At 41.7% G+C, this 26,989-nt stretch overlaps 1 pseudogene; it reads right to left on the bottom strand.

The window, feature by feature from the left end:
- Positions 1–5,973: 5,973 nt before the first annotated feature.
- Positions 5,974–26,989, bottom strand: part of LOC108491296 — a 30,136-nt pseudogene continuing 9,120 nt past the window's right edge.

Below are 26,989 nucleotides of genomic sequence, written 5' to 3'. Positions count from 1 at the left end.
AGCTGAGAGACATCCCTGTTGTAAACTTGGGGCTCTGGCCTGGGACCTGAGAGCTAGTGGCCCCATGAGACATTCCTGGAGCTTTTCTGGCATCAAGATCTATGCTTGATATAACATTTATGTCCTAGCCATATGAATGGTAGCAGAGTTAGGAAATAATGTCTTGGAAAACTGATTCAAACACCCTTGTTTAAGGGGCTAGAGAGATGGGTCAGTGGTTAAGCACACTTGCTGTTCTTCAAGAGGACCCAAGTTCAGTTCCCAGCACCCATGTGGGACAGCTCACAACTGATTGTAACTCTATCTCCAGGCTATCTAACGTTCTTTTCTGGCCACCATACACTACACACACACACACACACACACACACACAAACACACACACACACAATCTGGCCTCTGCAGTCACCCCCATATACATCATACACAACACACACACACACACACACACACACACACACACACAAATAAAAATAAATCTTAAAAATAAAAACAACAAATTAACAATAACAACAACCCCCTCAAAAAACACCAAACAAACTATATCTTGTTCCAGGTAATGTTGGGGCTACCCACTCATGGACCATGACAGTCTTGGCTGCACCACCCAGGGTCAGAAACTCATTCACCCCACCTTTGGGAAGGATCTATGTCACAGGATGGATTCTAGGAGAATTTCTTCTAGTATGTGGAAGAAACATATTTCCTCCTCACCCCCATGAAAACTCAGACTCCAAAGACCCTCAGAGCAGCTGTTCATTCTTTCTCTGTTTTTTCTTCTTTTTTGAGACAGAGTCTCCCTGTAACCCCAGCTGGCCTGGAACTTGCTCTATAGACCAGGTTGGCCTCTAACTGATAGATATCTGTCTGCCTCTGTCTCCTGAGTGCTGGGATTAAAGATGAGCATCACCACACCCTGTCAGTTGTTCTTTCTTGATCTTGATGCTTTCACTTTAATAAAACTTCTTGGGGCTGGAGTGATAGCTCAGTGGTTAAGAGCACTAACTACTCTTGCAGAGGACCGGGTTCAAATCCCAGCTCCCATGTGGCAGCTAACAACCATCCAGGTTCCAGGGGATCTGACGCCTTCTTCTGACCTCCACAGACATTGCACAACACAGGTGCACTTAAACATATGCAGGCAATATGCTCATACACATAAAGTAAAAATAAAAAAATAAAATAAACTTGTTCTTGCTGGATCTCCTATGTCCATCTTTGAATTCTTGGACCTCCAGTGTCAGATAATATCTCTTTGTAACTCTGAAGGGATAATTGAGGAGTCATCCCCACCCCCCACTTGAGAACAAGTGATCTCATCCCACAGCTCTGGTAAGCCAATTTTTCTTCATTTAAATTTTTTTCTTTTTTAACTGCTTTGTGTATTTTCTCTCCCCTCTGTCTTTTTCTGCTTGTTCTGGGTTGGCTTTATTGTTAAAATTCATTTGGAAGCTTTTTTTCTTGGCCACTCAACTGAAATATAACATTCTGTAGTTCTTAGATTCACAGGAGACCAAGAAAAATATGTGCAAAAAATAAAAATAAAAAGCCTCTGTGACATGAAGGCCAGCCTAGTCTATGTAGTGAGTTCCAGGCCAAACAGGGCTACACAGTGAGACCCTGTCTCAAAACAAATACAAGCAAAAATAAATCTAAAAAAAAGTCTAGGTGACAGTAAAGTCTACATAAGATCTGCAGCATACAGTTTAGCTATATGTGCACAGGTGGTCTTAATTTGCTTCATTGTCATAAATATAGTTTGGATTCAGTCATCTTTTGAAAAGTTAATGAATATATTTTATTTATTTAATTTATCTATTTTTTGGTCTTTTTGAGACAGGGTCTCCCTGTAGCCCCAGCTGGCCTGGAATGTGCTGTGTAAACCAGGCTGGAACTGAACTCATAGAGATCTGCCTGCCACTGCCTCCCAAATTCTGGAATTAAAGGTGTGTGCCACCATGCCTGACCTATTTATTTATTTTTATTTTATGTGTATGAATGTTATGCCTGCCTGTATATAAGTGCACCTGTGCTGTGCAATGCCCAAGAAGGACAGAAGAGGGTGTGGATCCTCTGGAACTGGAGTTATATACAGTTGGTAGCCACCATGTAGGTGTTGGGATTTGAACCCAGGTCTTCTTCAAGAACAGCCACTGCTCTTAACCACTGAGCAATCTCACCAGTCCCAATTTTTAAAAATTTGGTGGCGCATACCTTTAATCCCAGGACTCGGGAGGCAGAGGCAGGTAGATCTCTGTGAGTTCAAGGCCAGCCTGGTCTACATAATGAGTTCCAGGACAGCTGGGGCTACAGGGAGACCCTGTCTCAAAAAAGACCAAAACATTTTTTATTTATTTTTAGTGAATATATTTTGCTGTGTTGCTCTGTCTCCTTTAGTGCATAGTATTTTGTTATAGTAAGGATGAAAACAGCTAGTAAGTAGAAGATAAAGAGCAGTAAAGACAGTTATTCAGGCTGGGCATGGTAGCCCATGCCTTTAATCCCAGCAATTGGGAGGCAGAGGCAGGTGGATCTCTGTGAATTCAAGGCTATCCTGGTCTACATAACAAGTTCCAGGCCAGCTGGGGCTACAGGGAGACCCTGTTTCAAAATACAAAAAAAAGGAAGGAAGGAAGGAAGGAAGGAAGGAAGGAAGGAAGGAAGGGGGAGGGAAGAAAGAAAGAAAGAAAGAAAGAAAGAAAGAAAGAAAGAAAGAAAGAAAGCATCAGAGAATATTTGGGGAGGGGGGGAGAAAGGATTTTTATACGATAAAATATGTTTTTTCCCTAAAATAAAGGATTGCTCCAAATAGAAATAGGTTAACAGCTAAAACAGATTGAAAGTGTGCTGCAGAAAGAGTGAGCCAGAATTTAGGCTAGCACAAGATACAGTGGATAGGACAGAAGAATCCAGGGTGCTAATAACTTAGTGCCTCCTCCTGAGGCCTCTGCATACAGCACTGCTCTCCTGACTACACAATGAATACTGGTTGTAGGCCTTAGCATGCTGCCCCACCAGCACTGTCTTCGCTATTCCTCTAGCCACTGACTCCTAGGCTTCTGTTTTGTGCTATGTCCACCCGAGGGTCCTTGAGCCCCAACTCCTCATACTTCTTGGGAAGCTCAATTCTGTTTTGCTGCCCTGTTTCCATGTTAGTGGGGGAAGAGGTTATGCATATATTTTGGGGGTTTTAAAAATAGTTATTTATGGGGCTGGAGAGATGGCTCAGCAGTTAAGAGCACTGACTGGCTGGTCTCGCAGAAGCACCAGGTTCGATTTCAGCACACACATGGCTGCTAACAATCGTCTGTAACTCTAGTTCCAGGGGAATCTGATACCTTCTTCTGACCTCTGAGGGCACTGCACACAGGGTGCACATACACACACGGGTGCACTTACATACATGCAGGCAATATACTCATACATACATAAAATAAAAAATAAATAAAATTTTCCAAAATATTTATTTTTGTGTGTGTACATTTTGCATGTGCGGGTTCACACATGCCATGGTGCACTTATGGAGGTCAGAGGACAATTACATCCAGCTTTTACATTGGTTCCAAGAATATGAGCTCTGGTCATCAGGCTTAGCCTGCAAGAGCTTTTACCTGCTGAGCTGGTACCGTGTCCTATACACACATTTTTGCCAAGTAATAGCAAAAGATTTTCCTCTGGGGCACTGTCCAATCTGCACCAGTCATCAAACTTACTCTTAACAGTCATTCTGTTCTATAATAAACAATTCAAGGAATAATGATTTCTTCCTATGGGGCTCCCTTATGTAACATTTAATACTCTGTTAACATATAAGAAAGTGTGATACATCCATGGCCAGTCTAACTTGTGCTAACTGTAAACTCAAATGTTCAAGACTACTGGGAGACTAAAAGCAATACTCACAGGGTTCAAATTCCTTCCTTCCTTCCTTCCTTCCTTCCTTCCTTCCTTCCTTCCTTCCTTTCTGCCCTCCCTCCTCCTTCCCTCCCTCCTACCTTCCTTCCTTTCTTTTAAAAATATTTTATAGATTATTTTTATTTTATGTGTGTGAGTGTATTGCCTGCATATGTGTAAGTGCACCTGTGTCATACAATGCCCATGGAGGTTAGAAGCAGGCATTGGATCTCCCCAGGAGTATGGATGGTTGTTAGTTGCCATGTGGGTGCTGGGAATAGAACCCAGGTCCTCTGCAAGAGCAGCCAGTACTCTTAACCACTGAGCCATTTCTCCAACCCCCTTTCTTTCTTTTTTGATACAGGGTCTCACTATGTAGCTCTGGCTTGCCTGGAATTTACTATATAGATCAGGCTGGCCTCATATTCATAAAGATCTACCTACCTCTGCCTTCTGAGTGCTGGGATTAAAGGTGTGCACCATCACACCCTGCACAGGGCTCAAATTTCATCCCAACAACGCTAACACATTCTCTGTTGGCAAAAATGAACTTCCAGTGAGATCTTAGGAAGATAAAGATGCAAAATCTAGGAGACTTCACCCCAGAATCTCCTTTCCAACTGCCAATTTAAAACAAGTCAGGGAAACACTGTCACTTTTGTAAGCACCCAGCATGCTTTCCACAAGGTTTGGAGAACATAGCCATGGCCTGTGAGTTCACTTGGAGGGAACTATGTGTAATTCTGTCTCATTGTTGCACAGCTGATGAAAAACTCTGTATCTGGGCTGCAAGTATACAATTAATCCCAATTTTCCAGCCAGGGACAATGCTGTTCCATGGGCAGATCCCAACAAGAAGTATCAGTAGGAAGTGGAAGACAAGGTTGCTGCACTAGAGTGGATAGTTCACTGTCTTATAGAAGGTATGAAAAGATACACCAGGGACTGGAGAGATGACTCAGTGGTTAAGAGCACTGGCTTCTCTTACAGAGGACCCAGGTTCACTTCCCAGTGTTAGAATAGCAAATAGTCCTGTAAATTTAACTGGTCAAGACTATAAAATCTCTAGTCTATCTGTTGGAAGACCCACCTTTCCAGTTTCACTGGTCAGTCATCTAGTCATAGGACCACCCCAGGAAGGCAGGTTCACCTTAAGTTATGCTAAACAGATGGGTGGAATACCTTGTGTGTTATGCCTGGAATCCTGCTTCCTAGTGTAGTGGACCCAGCCACAGACATGTAAGTCTCTGTAAATCTGCGGGCTTTTCTGAAGAAGTCAGAAAAGTGTAATCTCCTTCTTCGTATCCCTTTTCTAAACATGCGTTCTCTAACACTTTGGGCTGCCCTAGCATCTTGTATTTTTTACTTTTTCTCTAAAGCATCCTTCTCCCAGTTGTGTGGCTGCCAGTCATGCGTCTGATCTCCATGCAGACTCTAAACCTGCATGTTTCATGGCTTTCTTTCCTTCTCCCCTCCATTCTTCCATTCTTCTCTTCAAGGCAACTGCCAAGATTACCAGCTCACCTGCCCTGAGGATTTTCCTTAAAATTCTAATAAAAGTCCTAACGCTTCTGGTTGGGTCCATTGTTAAATTCTTTTTTTGCCTTTTAAATGAGTTGGTTTAATTCAAGATGATACAGAATTCAAAGTACAACAAAGATGGAACAACAGGCTCTGGCAGGAGTCCAGGCTGGATTTACTTAAAATTCACAGCTGAGGTAGGAGTAAGCTCAATGGAAACTAGAGACAGTGAGCCATTGTATAATTTTTATTTTATTTTTTTATTTTTTGGTCTTTTTGAGACAGTGTCTCCCTGGAGCCCCAGCTGTCCTGGAACTCATGATGTAGACCAGGCTGGCCTTGAACTCACAGAGATCCGCCTGCCTCTGCCTCCTGAGTGCTGGGATTAAAGGCGTGTGCCCCACGCCCAACAATTTTTTTTTTTTTTTTTTTTAACAAAAGTTCATTACAATGAACAACAGGCTCCAGGACAACACTTTATTCTAGCTATAGGTGGCAAAAGATGTTATGGCAGGGAATCCAGATGTTTAAATAAGAGTGGAAGAGGGACACCAGCATCTCAGGAATACCAAGAGCTGATTTTGCCAGATTTCTTAATTCCACCTGTGGCCAGAGGACCTTCCCCGTGGTCTTCGCTTTCAGCTCTTCGAGTTTCTTCTGCTCCTCTTTTTGTTTCTGCTTGAAAGCCTTATCCTCCACATCCACCTCCTTGGCCTGCTTCTTGGGATGTTTCAGGGGCTTCTTCTTGCCACCTTCACTGCCCGACAAGGCGCCTGCGGCCCATTCCCCAGACCCTCCATTCTTAAATTCTTCTATGAATGAGACTAAGAACCCTCTAGGGGACGCTTTTTCTCTCTGTTTCACCAGCCCCCACGTGGCGGCTAAGAGCTGTCCATTATTCCAGTCCCATGGCATCTGACGCCCTCTTTTGACCTCCTCGGGCAACCATATGGTGGCACAGCTGCCTGCAATGTCTGGGTTGTAGAAAAGAAGGGAATATCCTGACCTTAGCACCCACATTCTAAACCCAGTGCTGGTTAAGAAACACAGTAATAAAACTTTTTTTTAGCATTTTTAAAAAAAATTTTTATGTGTGTTTTGCCAGCTTCTAAGTGCATCCATGTTGTGTAATGCCCAAGGAGGCCAGAAGAGGGCGCCGGATCCCCTGGAACTGGAGTTACAGAAGGTTGTTAGCAGCCAGGTGGGTGCTGGGAATGGAACCCGGGTCCTCTGCAAGAGCAGCGAGCGCTCTTAACCTCTCTAGCCCCTCAAAAGCTATAAAACTTCATCATAAACAGTCCCTTTCTTTGCAGGGAGAACATCTGCTTACTTAAATCGTTAGCTTTTGCTTCTAAAAATATGCTTGACAAGCTGACTGCTGGGAAGAATTTCCTGCCCAGGGCTCAAAGTCACATCGACTGTTGTGGCTATTGGTCACCTAGGCTACAAATTTGAACTTTCTAATGTGATACAATGGAAACCTGTGTGTTGGGGCTCAGACTTTTGGAGGTGACTCCCAGTGAGTAAACCTGTTTTTTTAATCCTCAGTCAGGTTGAGGTGCCTGTTTGAAGCAAGGCAACTTCCTGGCCTCAGTTTCCATAAGACCTGTATCAGTTTTACTCACTTAACACTTGTGTCTTTCAGAGTCTGCATTGTTAAGGGGATTAAGGGAAGAACTGCAGAATTTTACTCTACCATGTCTGGGATGGTAGTTATTTATCAAATTTTGGTCATGCTTGCACGTTCTATTCCCTTTTTGGGCCAAAACTTTTTCTTTTTCTTTTCTTTTTTTTTTTTTTTTTTTTTTGGTCTTTTTGAGACTGTCTCCCTAGAGCTCCAGCAGCCTGAAACTCACCAAGTAGACCAGGCTGGCCTCATTCTCAGGGATTTGCCTGCCTCTGCTTCCTGAGTGCATGCACCACTATGCCCTGTCCCCATATAATATTCTTATCCCCCTAATTTTTGTAGAAAAGTCTAATGGAGATGACCACTTAGCATAATAAGACCTGTGCTAACTTTTCCTGGAGAGACACAAACAAATGCCTGTTCACCAGTGGCCACCAGTGACGGAGCAAAATATTATTTCACCACAGTCCAATGAGTTTGAGATAATGAGTTCATTGTGCTTTCTTACCAATTATTGGTGAGGGGTTACTTACAGCAGTGTGGGTAACCCTCAAATGGCTGCATCATTACAGAGTGTCACCGCATCATGGATGGTTGGTGACCTCGTGGAAACTACATCATGAAGTCCTGCTTTCAATTGACCTTCCATTTTCTATACAGCCTTACATCTCCCATTGATCACTTGTAGCTAGGGGGGAGGACAGACCAACAATAGCTGGAATCTTATGTGAGGGTATCCTGACCCTGCTTAGCTCCATCCACTGGAGGGTACTCAGAGCTCCATGCCATTAGCATAGACCTGCTTACCACTATGTTGGTCTGCTTAGCAGCCATAGCTACTGGGGCAAAGTCCAAGAGCAATTAAAGCAATTGTCCCTTGCATTCTGTAGTTCCCAATTCCTATATATTATCACTCAAATTCTCTTTGACACTAAATGGTTTACTGTTTTGAATCTAAAACATGCTTTTTTTTTTTTTTTTTTGCATTCCACTCAATCCAAATTCCCAATATTTGTTTGCTTTTTAATGGAATGATCCCCAAACTAATGTTAGCAATAAAATATTTGAACAGTCCTCCTTCAAGAATTCTGAGACAACCTTCATGTTTTTGGCAATGCCTTGGCATAGCATCCTTAAGATGCAGTTCATTATGCCAGAACATGGACAAACACATTTATGTCTTTCTACAATGTCAGAATTTACTGAGTAACAATCAATTCACAAGATGTAGTTCTCTGCTTCCTGTGTGTGGATGGAATGTGATCAGTCAGCCTCCTCCTCTGCTACCATGCCTTTTCTTCCTGTTCCATGTCTTCTCTGCCATGATGGACTTTATTATCCCTCTGGAACTAGAGTCACTAAGGCCAGGCAACATGTGGGAGGCTCAGCATCCCTGACAGGAGGCCTTGAGAAGCCACTGTGTGAAGCTGTGAAGGTAAGCCTTGGTTGTGGTGGAGATTTCAAGATGCTGGAGATGCCGGACCCATGGACATCAGCCAAGGAGATCTGCATACAAGGAATGGAACCAGCCTAAGAGAGACAAGTATGGCACAGGCACCAAAAGTGGAAAAGCAGAGTCATTTCAAGCCCTTTGAAATGGAAGTCTTAAATACCAAACATGGATTTGTTGTTTGCCCTGCTGGGTTTTGACCTTGCTTTGCTCCAATATTTCCTCATTAAACCCCCATTTTTCTCTTTTAGAATAGGAATGTATATTCTATCTGTGCCATTTTGTACTTAAAGTATATATACATATATTATATTATTTTTATTTTATGTGTATGAGTGTATTGCCTGCATGTATGTAAATGCACTTGTGTGGTGCAATGCCTGTGGTGGTCAGAAGAGGGTGTTGGATCTTCTGGAACTTGAGTTACAGATGGCTGTTAGCTACCATGTGAGCGCTGGGGATCAAACCCAGGTCCTCTGCAAGAGCAGCCAGTGCTTTTAACCACTGAGCCATCTCTCCAGCCCCTAAACATATATATGTATTTTAATTTTACAGAGGATCATAGTTAAAATACTGCCTCAAGTCTCAAAAGAGACTTGGATTTTGTTGTTGTTGTTTTTGTCTTTTTTGAGACAGGGCCTCCCAGTAGCCCCAGCTGTCCTGGAACTCACTAGGTAGACCAGGCTGGCCTTGAACTCACAGAGTTCACCTGCCTCTGCCTCCCAAGTGCTGACATTAAAGGCGTGCACTACCACGCCTGGCTAAGACTTGGCTTTTTAAATCACCTTGAAACAGTTAAAGATTATGGGGACCATTGAAGTTGAACTAAATGCATTTTGCATCAAGAATGTGATAGCCATGAGCTTATGGGGGCAGAATGTGTTGATTTGATTGAGAAACGTCCCCCCTACAGGCTGGTGTATTTGAACACTTGGTTGGTTCCCAGTTGTTGGCGCTGTTTGGGAAGATTATGGAACCTTAAGGAAGTGGAGCCTTGCTGGAGGAAGCACATCACTGGGGGTGGCTTGGAGGTTTTAGAGCCTCACTGCACTTCTTGTTTTCTTTCGCAGCTTCCTGTGTGTGGATGAAATATGATGAGCCAGTTTCCTGTCTTCATCTTCCCTAACCTGATGAACTCTCTCTGGAATTGTAAACCAAAGTAAACCCTTTCTTCTCTTAAAATAAGTAAATAAATAAATAATAACAAGGTGCAGTGGTTCCAATGGCAGTTATTTGCTAGATAATCCCACCTGCCTTGGTAATCTGGCTAAAGCAAATACAGGTTCTTTTTTAAAAAATTTTATTTATAGCCTGGCGTGGCGCGCGCCTGTAGTCCCAGCACTTGGGAGGCAGAGGCAGGCAGATTTCTGTGAGTTCAAGGCCAGCCTGGTCTACATAGTGAGTTCCAGGCCAGCTGGGGCTACAGGGAGACTCTGCTTCAAAAAGACCAAAAATTTTATTTATAAACCAGGCATGGTGCTGCACGCCTTTAATCCCAGCACTTGGAAGGCAGAGCCTGGCTGATCTTTATGAGATTGAGGCCAGCCTGGTCTACATAGTGTGTTCCAGGCCAGCTGGGGCTACAGGGAGACCCTGTCTCAAAAAGACCCAAAAAAAAGTTATTTATTTTTTATTTTTGAAAACTTTTAAATGTTATTTTATTTATTTTATGTGTATGAATGTCTTGTCTGCTTGTATGTGAGAACATCTGTGTGTACAATGTCCATGGAGGTCAGAAGAGGGCACAGAATTCCCTGGAACTGGAGTTACAGATGCCTGTGAGCATCCATGTGGGTGCTGGGAACTAAACCTAGGTCTTCTTGAAGAGCAGCCAGTGCTCTTAACTACTGAGCATCTCTCCAGCCTCAAATGCAGGTTCTTTTATTCCAATTTAATTACTAATATTACTCTCATATCACACAGTAAATCTATCTATACTCTTTCTTTCATCATCTGTCTGTATATATGTGATTTATAGAATGAAAATAAGATAGAGATTACAGCAGTTTCAAGAGATTTCAGAAGTGGGTTGACGTAAATGCAAATAGATAACAAAATAAACCCAAAACCAGCCACAGAGAAGGAGTTGCTGCTGATGCCTCAGACTCAGGGTTGAGAGTGCAGATACAGAATTGAGTCCAATTGTGTGAGGTGAGAGAGCAAAACTGGGTCAGAGCAGGAATGATAGGTTTTTGTCCAGATGGGCAAGCAGGTGGACGGGCAGTTGAGTAGTAACATAGTCAAAAGCTTTAGAGATCAGTCAAGCTGAAGCCCCGGGGACAATCATGAGTTCTCTGCCTGATGGTCCTTTCATGTACACATCAGGTATCAGATGACAGGTTGGTGTGGGCCTGTGCCATTGCAGTGATAGGTGTCCACCACATTATGGAGTCCAGGTGAGGGAGTTACACCCTTTCCTCAGTCTGGCATGTCCAGTAAGTTCTTAAGCCTAGATTCCCTATTACAATTTAAAAATATCCAGGTGCCCCTACAGTCAGTTCATCCCAGTAATTTTCCACAGTGGCACCCTTTCTACTCCCAGGAATAAGTCATTTATATCAGTATGTGCTGCATATCTGGGTGTGGTCAGATGGTGGTGTTTACTTGTCCACCCAGGTGTGCAATCATCCTCCACCCTCAAAATGAAGTCAAATGCTGCTTGTGAGATGGTGTCTCTCAGGGCAAGGTACAACCTGAAAAACCACTGTTTTGCACAATATGGAATAACCTATTAGAGCAGGGCATAGCCTGATCTCAAGAGAGCCTTCCTTCAGTATGTGGATGAAGAAAGCAAATTTCACAAGTGAATGCAATATATTTTGTTTTTTTGGTCTTTTGAGACAGGGTCTCCCTGTAGCCCCAGCTGACCTGGAACTCACTATGTAGACCAGGCTGGCTTTGAACTCACAGAGATCCGCCTGCCTCTACCTCCCAAGTGCTAGGATAAAAAGTGTGCGCCACCATGCCCGGCCATAATGCATTTTTTTATACACTTTATTTGACCATGTTCAGACTCCCTCTCCATCTCCTCTCAGATCCTGTCCACCCACCTATGCCCACCCTTGTGGGGAATCTTTGTGTCCTCTTTTCTGTTTATTTTATTGAGACAGAGTCTCCCTATAGCCCAAGCTGGCCTAGAACTTGCTATGTAGACCAGGCTGGCCTTGATCTCACAGAGATCCACCTGTCTCTGCCTCCCAAGTACTAAGGTTAAAGGTGTGTGCCACCATACCCAGCAGTGTCCTCTATTGTTTTAAGGCCTATCAATCCAATTTGTGTTCCCCAAATACACTTGGGTATGGGTCCATCCCCATCTACCTAACAGGCATCACTGCTTAGAGAAAACTTACTCTCCCTCTCCCAGTAGCTATTAGTTGCCAATAGTTTCTCAATTAGGGATGGGGCTTTGTGCTCACCCCACCCCTACTCCATGTTGGGATTTTTGTCCGGCTTGAGCTTGCACAGGCCTTGTGCATACTGACACAACAACTGTGGATTTATATGTGCAACTGCCCTGTTCTGTCTGGAAAAACTGTTTTCTTTCTTTTTTTAAAAAAATATTTTATTATTTTTGTTTTATGTATATGAGTAAATTGCCTGCATGTGTGTAAGTGTACCCATGTAGTGCAGTGCCTGTGGAGGTCAGAAGAGGGTGTTGAATTCCCCTCAAACTGGAGTTATGGATGGTGGTTAGCATTCATGCAGGTGCTGGAAATCGAACCCAGGTCCTCTACAAGAGTAGGCAGTGCTCTTAACTGCTGAGCCATGTCTCCAGCCATGAAAACACTATTTTCTTGTAGTCATCTATCACCTCTGGCTCTTAAAATCTTTCTGCTCCAGCACCTACATGATGGCTAACAACTGCATATAACTCCTGTTTAGGGGGGTCCAATGCCCTCTTCTGAAAGACTCTGTCTCAAAAAAAAAAAAAAAAAGATCAAAACAAGACAGATGGGGAATTTTTTTTGAAAAGTATTCATACAAGCACATTTAATGTAATAACACAGAGTGCAAAAGATTAGAACCATTAATAACCATTTTGAGACAGGGTCTCCCTGTAGTCCCAGCTGTCCTGGAACTCAATATGTAGACCAGTCTGGCCTTGAACTCACAGAGATCTACCTGCCTCTGCCTCCCAAGTGCTGGGATTAAAGGCATGCGCCACCATGCCCAACTCCATTCTTCAGTTTTAACACATCATTAAAATAAAAGAACAGTGAGCACTTACTAGCACCACTATAATCACATTAAACAGAAAAGCTTCAATCACTTAAGGATGTGAAAAGGTAATACCATACATCTTAAGTATTTCACTCAATTTTATATATATTTGTGTTTCATAAAATGTGGCTCAGAAGAAAGATTTCAAATCCCCACGATAATTAAAAATGGGATATAGGTACCTTTGCTGAGAACTGCCAATTTTTTTTGTTCTTTTGAAATAATATCTCCCTGTAGCCCTGGCTGGCCCGAAACTTGCTATATAAACCAGGTTATCTCTGCCTCACAAGTACTGGGATTAAAGATGTGTGCTACCAAACCCAGTTTGTTAATTCACTTTTTTTTTTTAATGTGTATGAGTGTATTGCCTGCATGTATGTAAGTGCACCCATGTTAGGCAATGCCCCCAGATATCAAAATAAAATGTCAGATTCCCATGGAACTGGAGTTACAGATGGTTGTCAGCTGCCATGTGGGTGCTGGAAATCAAACCCAGGTCCTCTGCAAGAGCAGCCAGTGCTCTTAACCACTAAGCCATCTCTCCAGCCTCACTAATTCACTTTTAAAAGTACCATTATATGGCACAAAAGTGATCCATTAAATTTACTCTTGGGTAATTTTAGCAAATAAATAATTGTATTTAAATTTTTAAAAAAATATATTTTATGCCAAGTGTGTGGCTCATGCCTTTAATCCCAGCACTTGGGAGGCAGAGGCAAGCTGATCTCTGTGAGTTCAAGGCCAGCCTGGTTTACATAGTAAGTTCCAGGCCAGCTGGGGTTACAGAGAGACCCTGTTTCAAAAAAAGACATATATATGTAATTTTTAGTTTATGTATATGAGTGTTTTGCCTGTATGTATGTAAGGCCAGAAAAAGGCATTGGATTCCCTGGAATTGGAGTTACGGATGGTTGTTAGCTGTCATGTGGGTGCTGGGAAACAAACCTGGATCCTCTGCAAGAGCAGCCAGTGCTCTTAACCACCAGGCAATCTCTCCAGCCCATTTGGGGATTTAAGTCTGTTGTAAAACATTTGCCTAATATGAGGCCCTAGGTTCAATCTCTAGTATTGCAAAAAGAAAAGAAACAGAAACGAAACAAAACAAAAAAACAAACTAAAACCCCCAAAAAACAATCACTGGGACTTGGAAGCTGGCTCAGTGAATAAACTGTTTGCTGTGCAAGCTTGATCCCTAGCACCTATGCAAATACCAGATGGCCAGCCTGTAATCCCAGCACTTGGGAGGCAGAAACAGGATCCCCGTGATGAGAATTGGAAATAGAAACTGGTCAGCAGTTTTCCAGTAGGAACCCCAAAAGTGAGCAGCTTTGACACAACCTTGGCTAGAAGCTGGACATGTCCTTGATCACCTTGGCAGTTCTGTCCTTGTCGAAGATCTGTTTATATTGCCTTGTCCCCTAAATGAGCACCTCTGCCTAGAAGCGCTAATGAGGATGTGAGCCAAACTGAGAGGCACTTGGACAGCTGTGGGTGGGCCAAGTGGACAAACTAGCTGACCTGCCTTGTGCCTCTAGTCAGTTTCTGACAAAAGTCCTATAAGAAGCCTCTAGGCTAACAGCTCGGCAGTGTCCCATTCTAGGAACTCCTATATAGGCGCTCTATCTTCTTTTTTCTGAAGCATATAATAAAACTTCCTTCTGAAACTCACCCTTCTGTGGTCCATAAATTTTTTTTCTTTGAATTTGTGAGATAAGCCAGAAGCCGGGGCTGGAGAGATGGCTCAGCAGTTAAGAGCACTGGCTGCTCTTGCAGAGGACTCGGGTTCGATTCCCAGCACTCACATGGCGGCTACGAACCATCCTTAACTCCAGTTCCAGGGGAATCCGAAGCCCTCTTCTGATCTCCGTGGCACTGTACAACATGGATGCACTCACACACATGCAGGCAATATACTTATGCACATAAAAATAATAAATAAAATATTTAAAAAAAAGAAGCCAGAGGCCACTGGCCCAGGCTTTGGTGCAGTTGATTTTCCAGGACCCTAGCGTCCTCCAACTACTGCCCCACCTGAGGCTAGACAGCTTCCATTGCTTTCAAGGACACTTCATTTTCCTGACTCACTTGGAACAAGCTGGCTAGTTAGACTAGAGGAATTGGTGAACTCTGAGCGTAAGTGAGAGACCCTGCCTCATATATAAGATGAACAGTCATCGAGGAAGACACCTGACATCAACCCCTGGCTTCCACATCCAGGGCCACACACTTGTATATGCACTAGTACACACATTCACACATACACACACAAACAAATAAATAAGTATAATTTAAAAATCATGGGGCTGGAGAGATGGTTCAGTGGTTAAGAACACTGGTTACTCTTGCAGAAAGAAGCCCTGGGTTCGAATCCCAGCACCCACATAGCAGCTAACTGTGACTCCAGTCCCAGGGGATCCAACAGCCTCTTCTGACCTCCGTGGCCACTGTGTGACACAGGTGCACTTACCAACATGCAGGCAATACATGAATACACATAAAATAAAAAAATAAAAATAAAAAAATAAAAATTTCATTCTGTATAAAATACACAAAAGTTCAATAAAAATATTTTAAAAATCATTTCAATTAGCAAGTAATACATGTATATTAATACCTTTCAGCCCTTTTCACACCATAAGTTACTTGGGAGAGAGAGGAACCCGTGAAAATGACTAATTGGTAACACAAAGAACAGAGAAAGAAAGATGGCATTCCTAGGGCCTTCAGTGAAGAAAAGGGAACAAGGAGAAAGCTAATCAGATCTTGAAAGCTCACTGTGACTGAGTTGTTATAGGTCATAGTGTTTAGAGAGAGAAGCTGGGATTTGTTTCGGCAGCTACTCTTGTGTTTGAACATGAAGGCAGCACAGAAAGTCTGACAGTGACTAGGGCACCTTTACGTTCAGTACCCACAGCACACCAAGTTTAATGGGACTCACAGAAGACATTTTGCTTCAGTGAAACACGTCATTAAATACTCTCCCTTATGTTAATAAAACTAATGACTAAAAGATTGATTATCATGCAGGGAGTTCCCTGTCCCACTCTCCTACCCTACACGTGAAGTTAAAGAAATATGACCACAGTCTTCATAACTCCACAAAGACATGACTTTATGTATTAATAGAACAGAAGGTACAAAATGAGATGGGTTTTGAGACAGGGTAGTGTTGGTCAGCAATAAAAAGCAAAAAGTCTTGACAGCCATCCTGAATCACAATCTCACTAGTCCCCAGTAATGTGCTCTGTAGCTTGTGTCAGAGGTACCCATGTCCTGGGTCAGGACAGAGTCCATGATCTCATGATTGTGAAACATGATGAGTGAGGACAGTAAAAGGCAAGCAAGCAGTGTATTGAGAACTAAAGAAACAGCTCCCTGTATCAAGGAGGGGACTAGACAACAGAATTCCAAGTAGTGTTTTGGAGCAGGGATTTTTATATACTGGGAATGGGCCAATTTGGTTGTGTCTGTATGTAAAGTATGCATAGAGCTGATATGCAACTGGCTGGCTAATTTGAACATATGTGGGGAATTCTGATTGGCTGATGGGTTGGTGTGGCAGTACTTGACATCATATTACAGTGATGCTTGAATAAAAACAGCCTGACTCAGCATCCGTTTCAGTCAAGAGAGACCTGAACTGCTCTGAGAATCTGTTCCTTCAGAGTACTCTTGAAACCATGCTTTTGAATGAAAACCTTCCTTTTTTTTTTTTTTTTTTTAAACAGGGTCTCCCTGTAGCCCCAGCTGGCCTGGACTTGCTATGGAAACCAGGCTGGCTTCAATCTCACACAGATTCACCCATCTCTGCCTCCCCAGTGCTGGGATTAAAGGAGTACACCACTACGTCCAATTGACCTTCCTATCTCTTTATTGAAAAACATTCAGTATAAAATGAACAAGTAAGGGCTGGGGAGATGGCTCAGTGGTTAAAAGCACTGGTTGCTCTTGCAGAGGACCTGGGTTCAATTCCCAGCACCCACATGGCCACTAACAACCTTCCATAACTCCAGTTCCAGGGTATCCAAAGCCCTCTTCTGACCTCCTCGGGCATTGCACAACACAGATGCACTTACATAAATGCAAGCAATACAATCATATACATAAAATAAAAAATAATAAATAAAATTTTTAAAAATGAGCAAGTAAAAGTGGACCTTTATCTTTTCAGAGGATTTTGTCCTTTCTGACCCCCACTGACCAAAAACAGCACACAAATATAAACAGATATTACCAATTTAATCCTTCCTATTGTTTCCACATAAATGGGATAATCTGTTGCTTCCAATGAATATCCTTGAGGCCCTTGTTTGATCTGCAAACACACACACACACACACACATTCATGCACCAATCTGGGTTAAGGATAAGGAAGGGTCGAGAGGGATTAAAGTTATGTTCTAGGTTGCAAGAGAAGTCCAAGGCCTAGTACATTGCTTTACATTATAAGCAAGCTAAGAGTGTTAAATGATCACAAACTATAACATGAGGTTTTTTGGTTGCAAAGTTAAGTAATTGTCATTTGTCCAGAGTATGTTCTTATTGTAAGTCATTCCCACATCTCAGGTGAAAGAGCACAGGCTCAATACATTTCACAGGTAGGAAAAAAGTCCACCAAAAAGTCATGGGGTGTGGCACAGTGCATGGAGAACCAGGAAGTAAAAAAAAGAAGGTTGGTGGTTAGCCGTCAAGCATCAGGGCTTTGGGATTTCAGCTCCTTGGCTAGCCAATTGTTTCATTGTAAAACCTCAGTGTTCTCAAAACTGACTACTGTTCTACCAGGACACATGGACATTTTTTGGTTTCCTTGAGTCTGTAATCTAACTAAATTTCTATAGAATGGGGCTGTCTTGCCCTTAATTCCCATGCTAATGCATTTTGGCATTATATGGTTTTTGTTTGATTTTGAAACATGGTCTTACTAACTGCTCTGGAACTCCGTATATAGATCAGAGTGCCTCAAACTCACAGTGATCCGCCTGCCTCTCCTTCTTGAGTGCTGGGATTAAAGGCATGTATTGCCGTGCCTGGCTCATTATATGATTTCGATTTATATTCAAATATCTCTCTGATAGAGATTTGACCTGTGCTGATTGGCCTATGGGGTAAAAATGCTAATGTAAATATCCAAACTACTGAATATTTTCATTGTATAAACTGACTGTGTTTATCTCAAGTTTCATACATTTGAGTTATAGAAGCAGTCATTGTGAAAGACTGGTAGACTTACAAAGTAGAGGCTAGTTATCAGGACATGGGTCTGTGACAGGAGTTGTGTTAATATGCCTGTTTCATGGTCGAATGGTCACATTAGAGTCTAAATACCTTTCTTTGGCTTCCCTTCAGGCTGGGTTGCTTTCTGTGCTCTGCCCTATGAGTTTTTTTAAAATATATTATTTTTATTTTATTTATTATTTTTATTTTATTATTTTTATTTTATGTGTATGAGTATATTGCCTGCATGTATATAAGTGCACTCATGTCGTAGTATAATGCCCTCAGAGGTCAGAAGAGAGCGTTGAATCCCCTGGAACTGGAGTTACATATAGGTGTCAGCTGCCATTTGGGTGCTGGGAACTGAACATTCTCTGCAAGAGCATCCAGTGCTCTTAAGTGCTGGGCCATCTCTCCAGCCCCCTGCACAATGATGTATAATCTTATTCTAGTATTGCATGTACTATGTGCAGAGAGATGAGACACCAAGGCTTTCTTTTATCCAGGAAGCAGTTTATTTGTGCTAGCATATGGCTCTGTGGGTTTGTACCCAAAAGACAGCCCTAAACAAAGAAAGACCCAGTTTTTTATCCCCTCGGTTAATACCCCCTTCATAGTTCAGTTTCTTTGTCTCTCCTGTATGGTAACACTCATATTCTGATTGGGTGCTCTGTATAATTATGATTCCTAAGACTATAAAAAGTGGGTTCCCTTTTTATTTTTCAAATCACAGTTTCATAAGAGTAGAAAAGAAGTCATTTATTCCTGATTTTTGGCTAACTCATGTTGAGAGTTTCATTTCATTTATATTAAGAGTTTCATTTCATTTTTATTTTCCCAGTGGGGTGCCATGGGGTATAGTAATCCCAAATAATGTAGTCTATATATATAGTTTACAAGGTAAAGTCGTTGCATGACTTCAAATTAATGTCAGTCACATAACCAGCAGCAGCAGCAGCAGCTGAGAAGGAAAAAGGCTCTATACACCTGGAGAGGCGGTTCATCATCAATAGGAAACATTTTCATCTTTCCACCTTAGGCAATTTTGTGATGTCCACCTGGATATTTTGAGAGGGTCTCAGTTTATGAGTCCTCCCATCTGGGGTTTGTTTCTCCACTACCCTCTTCCCCTTTGGCAAGTATGTATCTCTTCTACACCTGCTTAGTAATGGTTCAGACCCCAGTACAATTATAACTTTTATACTGTATCACATCTAGTCTGAGGTCTTCAGTAATTCCCCTTTTTGTAAAATGTATACAGGTTAGCTGGGCGTGGTGGCACATGCCTGTAGTCCCAGCACTTGGGAGGCAGAGTCAGGCAGATCTCTGTGAGTTCAAGGCCAGCCTGGTCTACATAGTGAGTTTCAGGACAGCTGGAGCTACAGGAAGACCCTGTCTCAAAGAGACCAAAAAAAAAATGTATACAGGTTAGAGTATAATTTCTGGGGACCCCATGGCCCCTCTGATCAAGATGACCGGCAATGTATTGGAGGGTCTCATTATCCCCTGGGTTATGGCTGACTTTTCAATGCAAGGACTAAAATATTGGGTGTTCTCTTTGATTCTTTCATCCAAATTTTGTTGAACACCAGGACAGCAGTCTTACAATTTTAGCTTCTGTGTGGTTGAAACAATCCAAACAATTTTAAATGAATCTTGGTTTTGTTACATCTCAGTTTCCCCAACTGGTTAAAGTCTAACGAAGTCGGCGAAAACACAAGTAATAATCTGAATTAGATAAGCATTCTTTGTTCTTGCAATTGTTACCGTGAGTACATCAGTGCAACTTTAGGAATTTTAATCATCAAGCATATGTCATCCTTCACAAACCTGTACAACTTAAAACCTTTTACAGTTTGGCTTAGAGCTTTCACACTTTCGTCCAAATTTTTCTTTTTCTTTTCTTTTTCTTTTTTTGACTTTTAAGTGTTTGGATTTAAAAAATAATAATTTATTGAGAATTTCATACATGCATATAAGGTGTTTTGATCAAATCCGTGCCCACTCCCTTTCCTCCAATTCCTCCCATAGCTCCTCATCACTTTTTCTAATAACTTCATGTACTCTTCTTTTTTAAAAAAAATGGGGCTTTTTGCTTCTCCAACATTCTCCCCTCTGAAGAGGTAACCCTAAAATCTTTTAAAGATTAGATAAAAACTCCCAAATATTTTAGACATTTTTGGCCTTTGCAACAGAGTATGTTGCTAAGAGGCCCAAGGACATTGTGACTTTTAGCCAAGAAACTGGTTACTTTTCTTTGGGGTCTTTTTACCCTAACTGCCTAGCCAATTCCTACCTCCTATTCTCATCACATCATCCTCTGAAGGTTTTCCAACTTGTGGATAGGGAATTGGGACGCAGACCGCTCTGGCTTCTTCCATGCCCAACAGGGATGCAGGGTGAGGCAATTGGAGTTCCCCTTCAGTGGGTCTATCTAAAAGACTTCCAAGTTGCATAACTCTTATTATTATTATTTTTGGTCTTTTTGAGACAGGGTCTCCCTGTAGCTCCAGCTGTTCTGGAACTCACTATGTAGACCAGACTGGCCTTGAACTCACAGAGATCCGCCTGCCTCTGCCTCCTGAGTGCTGGGATTAAAGGCGTGTGCCACCACACCCAGCCCTATTATTATTATTATTTTATGTGTATGAGTGTATTGCCTGCATGTATGTGAGTGCACCCCTGTCCTGCAATGCAGCGGAGGTCAGAAGATTCCTGGAACTGGAGTTAAGGACAGTTCATAGCCACCATGTGGGGGATGGGAATCGAACCCGGGTCCTCTGCAAGAGCAGTCAGTGCTCTTTACTGTTGAGTCATCTCTCCAGCCCAGCATAACTCTTATCTGTAGGGGGAAAAGAAAATCTTTGACTGGTAAATAGGAGATGTGAAGGAGAAGTAAAGGCAAGAGTAATTAGCATTACAAGTTCTAGACCAGGAACTAGAAAAAAGTCAGAACTGGGCAATTTTCAAATGTTTATATGAGAGTCCATTTGAATTTCTTGACAAGGGCTTCCAAAAGCATCCCTCTATTGGGTTCCTCCTCATTTTTCTTTTGTCTTCCGAGGCTGGACTCCAGAGTGATGGATTCAGTATTTGCTTTCAGGCATTTTGATGGCTGTTGGAGTGGTTAGAAACAGTGTCACTTCCTTCTCAAAGGCTTTGAGATAACTGAGGGGTTGCTGAGGTGTATGAATGACCTGAGGGTATGCACACTGGAAAGCCTTTACCCAGCATGGGTCAAGCCTTCTCTTCCTAGCCTTCCCCAGACTGTATACTTTAGCCCTCCCCAAATAAAGGAGGCCATGTGTGATTAGGGCCAAATTACATACAGTTGGCTGGGAAGAGTAGCTGGAAACTCCGGGGAGGATCTAATGACCCTCCTTTAAGGAAGGAGCACAACCGTCAACAAACCCCATGGTGACAGTGACGATGTTTAGCAATCAGGCACTGCTGAAGCCATGATGATGGTAGTTATTTCATGCAGAAGAGACTGCTGTACAGCATTGAACTGGCTCAGCAAACTTCCCTAAGTTACTCCATTTTGTTCAGAGCCATTTTAGCAGCAACTTTGCTCCACCAGAAGGAAAAGGGGGGCAACCTTGGTTCTTGGAAAATTGCCCTCGCCATGAATCACGGAATGTGCTAATTCCAGACATTATATTTTTGCTAACCAGCTTGTTTTCACTTCTGTAACCTGCTTGCTGCCTTGGGTCGCCCTGACACAGGGTATAAGACCACCCTTGTTATTCTGTTATTGCACGACCACCTAGAGGTTATTTACCTTGACTGTCTTATTTTACTTGTTATGGGTAAAACAGTCAAGCCTTCTCTTCCTAGCCTGCCCAGATTGTTTACTTTAGCCATCCGCAAATCCAGGAGACCATGTGTGATTAGGGCCAAATTACATACAGTTAGCCTGGATGAGTGGCTGGAAACTCTGGTGAGGGTCCAATGACCTTGCTAACCCCTCTTTTATTGACTGAGCACTACTGACCACAAGCCCTGTCGTGATGATGTTTAGCAATCTGGAACTGCTGTAGTCATGATGGTGGTAGTTATTTTGTGCAGTAGAGACTGTTGTACATTATTATCTTATTAAAAGGACATAGAATTTAAAAGGATTTGGTGCTAGGATCCATAAATGAGGGAGAACATAGGTCTTTTGCTTTCTGAGTCTGTGTTATTTCACTTAGTATAACAGTTTCTAGATCCATATATTTACCTGCAAATTTCATTATTTCATCTTTCTTTACTGCTGAATAGAACTCCATTGTGTAAATATACCACATTTTTGTTAACTACTTGTCAGTTGAGGGGGACTTAGGTTGCTTCCATCTCTTAGCTATTGTGAAAAGAGCAGCAACAAACATGGTTGTACAAGTGTCTCTACAATAGGATGAGTCCTTTGGGTAGATGCCAAGGAGTGGTATAACTGGGTCATATGGTAGGTTCATTTTTAGGTTTTTTTTTTTTGGTCTTTTTGAGACAGTGTCTCCCTGTAGCCCCAGCTGTCCTGAAACTCACTATATAGACCAGGCTGGCCTTGAACTCACAGAGATTTGCCTGCCTCTGCCTCCCAAGTGCTGGGATTAAAGGCATGCGCCACCACACCGGGCCCCATTTTTAGTTTTTTAAGAGTTCTCCACACTGTTTTCCATAAGGGTTGCATGAGTTTGCAATCCCACCAGTAGTGAATGAGTGTTCTCCTTTCTCCGCATCCTTACCAGCATTTGGTATCATTTGTTCTCTTGAAGCTAGGCAGTCTGATTGGGGTAGGGTGATGCCTTAGGGTGGTTTTAATTTGCATTTCCCTAATTACTAATGATGTTGAACACTTTTTGAAATGTTTCTTAGCCATCTTTATTTCTTCTTTTGAGAACTCTCTGTTTAGATCTTTAGCCCATCTTTTAATTGGGTCATTTGGTTTCTTGATTCTTTGTTTTTTGAGTTCTTTATATATTCTGGATGTTAAACCTCTGTCATATGTGTCACTGGTGGAGATTTTTTTCCCATTCTGTGAGTTTTCTCTTCAGTTTTTTATTGTATCTTTTGCTCTACAGAAGCTTTTTAGTTTAATGAGGTCCCACTTGTTGATTGCTGACTGTGCTGGATAGTTTTAGTGTCAACTTGACACACCTGGGTTGAGGGAGCCTCAATCGGGGAATTGCCTCTATTGGACTGGCCTGTGGCCATGTCTGAGGGGCATCTTCTTGATGAGTGATGTGGGAGGGTCCAGCCCACTGTGGGTGGTGCCATCCCTGGGCAGGTGGGCCTGTGTTGCATAAGAAAGAAGGCTGAGCAGGGGCCAGGGGAGCAAGCCAGTAAGCAGCATTCCTCCATGGCCTGTGCTCCAGTTCCTGCTTCCAGGTTCCTGCCCTGAGTTCCTACCTTGAGCTCCCTGATGAACTGTGACCTGGGAGATGCAAGATAAATAAACCCTTTCCTCCCCAAGTTGGTAGCATCAGAGTGTTTTGTCACAGCAATGAAGAACAAACTAAGACACTGACCTTAATTCTTAAGCATTTCTAATAGCTTCAGGGTTTCCAGTTTCACACTGAGGTCTTTGATTCATTTGGAGTTGTCTTTTGTGCAAGGTGAAAGATAAGGATCTATTTTCATTCTTCTACAGGTAGAGATCCAGTTTTGCCAGCTCCGTTTGTTGAAGATGCTGTCTTTCCTCCATCGTGTGTTTTTTGGCACCTTTGTCAAATATCAGGTGGCTGAAATTGTGTGTACTCGGGTTTGGGTCTTCAATGATGTTCCATTGATCTATGTGTCTATTTTTGTGCCAGTACCATGCTGTTTTTATGACTATAGTTCTGTAGTATACTTTGAGATCTGGTATAGTAATCCCCCCAGCATTGCTCTTTGTTATCAGCGTTGCTTTGGCTATCTGGGTCTTTTGTGCTTCCATACAAATTTAAGGATGGTTTTTTCTAATTCTGTGAAGTATGTCATGGGGATTTTTATTGGGATTGCATTGAATCTATATATTGCATTTGGTAGGATGGCCATTTTCACAATATTAATTCTTCCAATTCATGGGAGATGGGAGGTCCCTCCATCTCCTGGTGTCTTCCACAATCTCTTTCTTTAACTATTTAAAATTTTCATTGTAGAGATCTTTGGTGTCATTGGTCAGATTTATTCCAAGATATTTTATTTTTTGCAGCAACTGTGAATGGGAGCATTTCCCTATACTCTTTCTCCAATTGCTTGTTATTGGTATATAGAAAGGCTACTGATTTTTGTAGATTAATTTTGTACCTTGCCATTTTATTGGAAATGTCAAACAGTTCCAGGAATTTTCTGATAGTGGACAGCCTTGTCTGGTTCCTGATTTTAATGGGAATGCTTCCAATTTTTCTCCATTTGAATGATGTTGGCTGTGGGTTTGTGTATATAGCTTTAATATGTTGAGGTATGTTCCCTCCAGTCCAGTTCCCTCTAGGACTTTGAACATAAATGCATGCTGAATTTTGTCAAAAGCCTTTTCTGCATCTATTGAGATGACAATGTGGTTTTTGTCTTTAAGTCCATTTATATGATTAATGATGTTTATTGACTTGCATATATTGAACCATCCCTGTATCTCTGGAATAAAGTTTACTTGATCATGGTGAATAATCTTTTGATGTACAAATGTATGAGTGTATTGCCTGCATGTGTGTTAGTGTACCCATGTTGTGCAATGCCTGCAGAGGACAGAAGAGGTTGTTGGATCCCCTGAGACTGGAGTTTTGGACAGTTGTTAGCTGCCATGTGGGTGCTGGGATTTGACCTTAGGTTTTCTGCAAGAACAACCAAGTGTTCTTAACCACTGAGCCATCTCTCCAGCCTGGCAATTTTCTTTAAATGTCTGGTAGAATGCTGCTGTAAATCCATCTGGGCCTGAGCTTTTTTTAGTTTGGGAGGCTTTGTATTACTGTTTCAATTTCCTTATATGTTATGGGTCTGTTTAAACTGTTGATCTCTTCTTGATTTAACTTTGGTGGCTCCCATGATTTTAGATATCCATCTATTTCTTTTAGATTTTCAAATTTATTTTTTAAAATATTATCTTATAATGGTCTGGATCTATTGGGTTGTGATGTTTCTGCTCTTTCTTTATTTTGGTTAACTGGTCTGTTTATCTTTTTTTAGCTTTTCAAAGAACCAGCTCTTGGATTCATTAATTCTTTGTATTGTTTTCTTTGTTTCTATTTCATTAATTTCAGGTCTGATTTTTTGTTGTTTCTTCTCTTCTCTTGTGCTGGGTTTGGTTTCATTTGGTTTTGCTTTTCCAGTGTCTTGAGTTGAAGTGTTAGGTCATTTATATAGGCTCTTTTTACTATTTTAATGTAGGCACTTAGAACTATAGCTCTAAGTGCTGTAGTCCCTCTTAGGATTGCTTTTAAAGTGTCACAGAGGTTGTGGTGTGTGGTATAGTCCTTTTCACTGAATTCCAGGAATTCTTTTATTTCTTTCTTAATTTCTCCTTTGACAAACTCATTGTTCAGGTGTGTGTTGTTCAATTGCCATTAGTTCATGTAGTGATTAGGGCTTTGTCCAGTGTTGCTTTTGAGCTTTACTGCATTGTGGTCTGATTGAATGCATGGAATTATTTCAGTTTCTTTGTATTTGTTGAGGTTTGTTTTATGGCCCAGTATGTCATCAATTTTTTGAAACAGTTCTATGGGGTGCTGAGTAGAAAGTATATTCTTTGGTGCTTGGGTGGAATATTTGAAAGATGTCTGTTAGGTACATTTGATGTATGGTATTATTTAATTCACACATCTCTCTGTTTATTCTTTGTCCAGTTGACCTGTCTGATGGAGACAGTGGGGTATTGAAGTCCCCTACTATTACTGAGTTGGAGTTAATCTGGGTCTTAAAGTCCTGTAGTATTGTTTTTATAAATTTGGGTGTGCCAGAATTTGGTGCATATATGTTAAGGACTGTAATATCTTCTTTGTTAATTGTCCCTTTGATCAGAATGAAGTGACCCTCCTTATCTCTTATGATGAGTTTTACTTTGAAGTCTACTTTGTCAAATATTAGAATTGCAGCCCCTGCCTTTTTCTTAGTGCCATTTGCTTGGAATATTCTTTTCCTTAAGGTAGTGCCTGTCCTTGAAGGTGAGATGGGTTTCTTGCAGACAGCAAAGAGATGGATTTTGTTTCTTAATCCATTCACTTAGCCTGTGTCTTTTGACTGGGGAGTTCAGTACATTGATACTTGAGGTTATTATTGAAAGATGTGTATTGGTTGCTGTCATTTTGATTGCTGTTTGTGTTCTTTGTCTAATTTTGTGTTTCCTCAATTATACCTTTATTTTCTTTCATTGCCCCTGGGGTATAGTTGTTTCTCTCTCTGCTCTCTGTATTGCTTCAAGTATTCTTTGAAGGGCTGGATTGGTGGACATGTATTCTTTCAGGCTATTCAAGTCATGGAAGCTTTTCTTTTCCCCTCAACTATAATAGATATTTTTGCTGGGTAAAGTAATCTGGGCTGACATCTATTGTCATTTAGAACTGGAAATACCTTGGTCCAGGCTTTTCTGCCTTTCATAGTTTGCATTGATAAGTCAGCTGTAATTCTGATGGGCTTTCCTTTGTATGTGACTTGTTTTTCTTTTGCTGCTTTCAGTATTCTCTCTTTGTTCTGTTTTTACTATGATATGTCGTGAGGGTTTCTTTTCTGATCCTGCTTATTTGGTGTTCTATGTGCTTCCTGTATTTGAATGGGGATGTCTTTTCTTAATTTCTAGAAATTCTCTTCTACAATCCTGTTTAAGATCTGGTCAATACCCGCATATTCTATTCCTGTGTTTTTTAATTTTTTCCACAATCTTTGCTTGAGTGGTCCAGTTCTTCAACTCTATCCTCCAGTGTTAATATTATGCTTTCCATTTTATTCATTCTAGCAGTGAGGCTTTCCCCTGTTGTTTCAAGTTGGCTTATTGAGTTTTGCACTTCCTTCTTCATTTCTGCCTGAGTTTTCTTCAGTGTTTCTCTTTTGTGAATTCATTCAGAAGTTTATCCCTATCTTCTTTTAGTTCTTTATTTGTTTGTTCATGTGTTC

This window comes from Nannospalax galili, unplaced genomic scaffold (genome assembly GCF_000622305.1).
Source record: "Nannospalax galili isolate Female #2095 unplaced genomic scaffold, S.galili_v1.0 scaffold1400, whole genome shotgun sequence".
Lineage (NCBI taxonomy): Eukaryota > Metazoa > Chordata > Mammalia > Rodentia > Spalacidae > Nannospalax > Nannospalax galili.
This window is presented reverse-complemented; position numbering and strand designations above follow the sequence as displayed.